Source organism: Pteropus alecto, unplaced genomic scaffold (assembly GCF_000325575.1).
Source record: "Pteropus alecto unplaced genomic scaffold, ASM32557v1 scaffold25, whole genome shotgun sequence".
Taxonomy (NCBI): Eukaryota; Metazoa; Chordata; class Mammalia; order Chiroptera; family Pteropodidae; genus Pteropus; species Pteropus alecto.
Genome location: NW_006441955.1, coordinates 27,133,003 through 27,136,639, shown reverse-complemented (window position 1 = coordinate 27,136,639; position 3,637 = coordinate 27,133,003).

Sequence of the window (3,637 nt, the reverse complement as noted above, 5' to 3'; positions counted from 1 at the left end):
CTTCTTTCTTTCCTTCTTTCCTTCTTTCCTTCTTTCTTTCTTTCTTTCTTTCTTTCTTTCTTTCTTTCTTTCTTTCTTTCTTTCTTTCTTTCTTTCTCTTTTTCTTTCTCTCTCTCTCTCTCTCTCTGTCTCTCTTTCTTTCTTTCTTTTTCTTTTTCTTCTTTAAATGTTTTCCAGTAAGACAATATATTACCTTGAAATTCTTAGATAGCAAGTTCTCAGATACAAAAAAAAAAAAAATTACTGACTTATTATTGATGACTTTGAACATTTAAGCACATTCATTTTAAGTCTTGCAAGAACTAAATATCGGAATATGGGAAGAAAAAGTATTTTTTCCTGGTAAAGTGCATTTCACTCTATCAGGTATCTTGCTTCAATGACCTTCTAATCTTTACTTACCTTAAAAATTTCCTTTTGTAATATTTTATTTAGTGTAAGAAATATTTTAAAATATATACTGTTTTCCATTACCTTCTTTCCAAACACAAAGGAGAAATGGAGAGTTGAAAAATATATCATATTTTACTGCTTCACTGAACTCAACATATAATTCTAAGTATCTCCACCCCTCATTTTGTTAACTTTCATTGTTTAATGAGACACCTTGGGCCATAAAGTATTTTGCGTTCATTAACTTACAGAGAGGAAAAGAAATGCTATCCAATTATCAGCATTTGGTACAGAATATCAAGTGCTGTACATATTTTCTTGATTCTACCCATGACATAGACCATGCATAGGGACATGGCACGAGAGGTAGAATTCAGCACTTTCAATAGCAGTTTTGTGATGATGGAAATGTACTAAACCTGTGCTGGTCAAAACTATAGCCACCAGCTACATGTGGCTATTAAATGTTTGAAATATGGTTAGTGTAGCTGAGGAACTGAATTTTTAACTTTACTTATTTTAATTTGTGTAAATTTAAATTGCACTTGTTGCTAGTGGCTACCATATTGAACACTGCAGGACTAGATAATTTATGACGAGATTTTTGAAAAGACCAATTTATTCTACAACAATTGATTATCTTAATATACAGCTCCTACCACTCTTATTCCTACATTGATAAGGTCTAAAAAGATCAATCTTTGGGTTGTTTTTAAATGCTACAGACATAAATTTGCTAGAGAATGACTACTCTTTGAAATGTTTTGTATATACAGGCATTATAAGATTTAACTACGTTTTGCAAAAAGTTGAGTTGCTTAGATGATGTTTAATTTAAATTTAGTTGTTTCAAATTTATAATTTATTAATATAACTGAATTTCTATTTATTTCAATACCATATAATTAGTTTGGAATTCTAACAAGTATCAAGAATTATAAATAAATAAAATGCTATTTATTTATGAGAATAAATTAAATGCTATCAGATTATTTCTTCTATGAAAAAGTAAAATATTTGTCTCAACATTGTCTGAGACAAAATATATCTGGAGATACCTAATATGATATTATTTTAAATGTTGCTTACATGATGGCTTGAGTTCAAGAAAATTTGTGGTGTGCAAGGGTATAACGAATGCAAAATTTTCAATAGATTTCTGCATTTCTCCAATTGGCTGGGGTTTGACTTATTATATTAGTATATGTTTTATCCTTATTATTTCAGTTGTGAAATTCTTAAATCATTATTTTATCATTTGGGGGTCTCTACCATGATCTATTACAAGATTATGGGCAAGCCAGTTAAATTCAGTTTTTTTAGTTGTTTGATTTCAGTTAAATGGATAATGACATTATTTTCTGCTGGTTATTTTTTAAAACTATGTGATTAACTAAAACTAATTAGGAATAATCTAAAGGCAACCAATACACATTTATGAGGGATAGAAATATTTTCAAAGTTCATAGAAATATCTTGGAATTTCCTTCCTCCTATAACTCTCTGTATAAAAAATTTTTGTTTTTTTCATTTGTACTTGTCACCAAAACCACAAGAGTGTGCAGTATTTCAGTATTTTAAATTCCTTATTTTTCTTTCTCAATTTTTGTTCTCCACAGATTAACTCTATCCATGTACCTCATAAAGAGCTACAATAAAACTATTCTAGTGCTCAATCTGTTCTTCATTGCCTGTCAATCACGTCACCTTCCAAGGTACTTCACTGCACACAAATCATGTTTGAGTCAAGTCTACTTCTAATCAATAGATCCTTATAGATTGTTTTAGTATACTTAAATCACTTCCCAGAAAATATCTCACCATCTCATTTCTAATGGGAAAACATTAGATGAGATTTCAATCTGAGCCACTAAAGAAGAAAAGATAATGTACTCTTCTGGTCCATCAGGGGCCTAAACTCCATGTAGTTCTTACATGAAATGGGAAAATGTTTTCTCTCAAGTCGCATACAACAGGAACATTTTAACTGTGGGCAGTGTGGAATGAAGGAAAATGGCTGAAGGAAGTGCATGTTGTCAGATTGTTCGAATACTGTTGAAAGCTTTTGCTTCACCTTGAAATCTCTGCAAAACGTGGTCAAGGCAAGCAAGTTCTAAAAACGCAAGTGACTCTTTGAAATGAACTGCCTGAAAATCTTTTTTTTTCTCTCTCTCTATTGCAAATCAACAGCACAAGTGGTACTTTGGGGTAAAAACATGGTCCATTTATTATCCATATTTCTAAGATATTTATTGCTCTAATAAGATAGTTAAACAGTATGCTAAGTAGCTGTTCTTAACAATCTTTAGCTAAGGGAAGTAGTGATAAAATTTGTATTTACATATTGCACTTTCCAGTTACCAAAATACTTTCATATAGGTAATCTTATTTAATCTTCATAGTGGCACTGTGAATGAGCCTTTGCTAGGTAAGGAAGTTGCCTGTGTTCAAATAGCTGGCATCTTTGAGACATATCTTTAAACATGGTCAGAAAATTACAGAAGCTGCCTTCTTTTCATTATATTATACACAAATGGGTTACCTACAATTATCGTTTTACTTTTCTGACATGTTAGATGAAAATTTAGTTCTGAAAAGAAATTAATTTTGGTCTAGATGACTTCTGGGCAGACAGATTTACACTATTTCGCAGGCCATGCTTGAAGCTGGCATGCTGCACTCTGCATAATGTTAAACTCTGACTGAATTAGGATGAAGTGAATGACATTCACTCAGGGATTTAGCTTGAGTCTAATGTAGATCAGAATCAACTGAACTTTTAGTCCTCAATATCCTCTGAGAACACTTTCTTGACCATGGTGGGCAGCTCCTAAGATAGCTCTTAGTGATCCCCTTCTCCTTCTATTCATGTAAAATCCCCTCCCCTGAGCATAGGCTGGGCTTAGTGACTTGCTTCTTATGAATAAAATATGACAAATGAGATGGTGTGTCACTTCTGAGATTGAGTTACAAAAAGACTTTGGCTTCTGTTTTCCCCACTTTCTGTTGCTTGCTCTCTTGCTTGCTCATCCTCCTGGAAGGTGGCTGCCATTCCCTGGACTACCCTATGGGGAAACCACGTGGCAAGGAACTGAGGGAGTCTCCAGCCATCAGCCAATGAGGAACTGAGGCTTTTAGTCCAACAGCTCACAAGGAACTGGATCTTGTTGACAACCATTTAAGTGAGTTGGGAAGTGGATCCTCTTTCAGTCTAACCTTGAGGTGACTGCAGCTCTGGCACTTA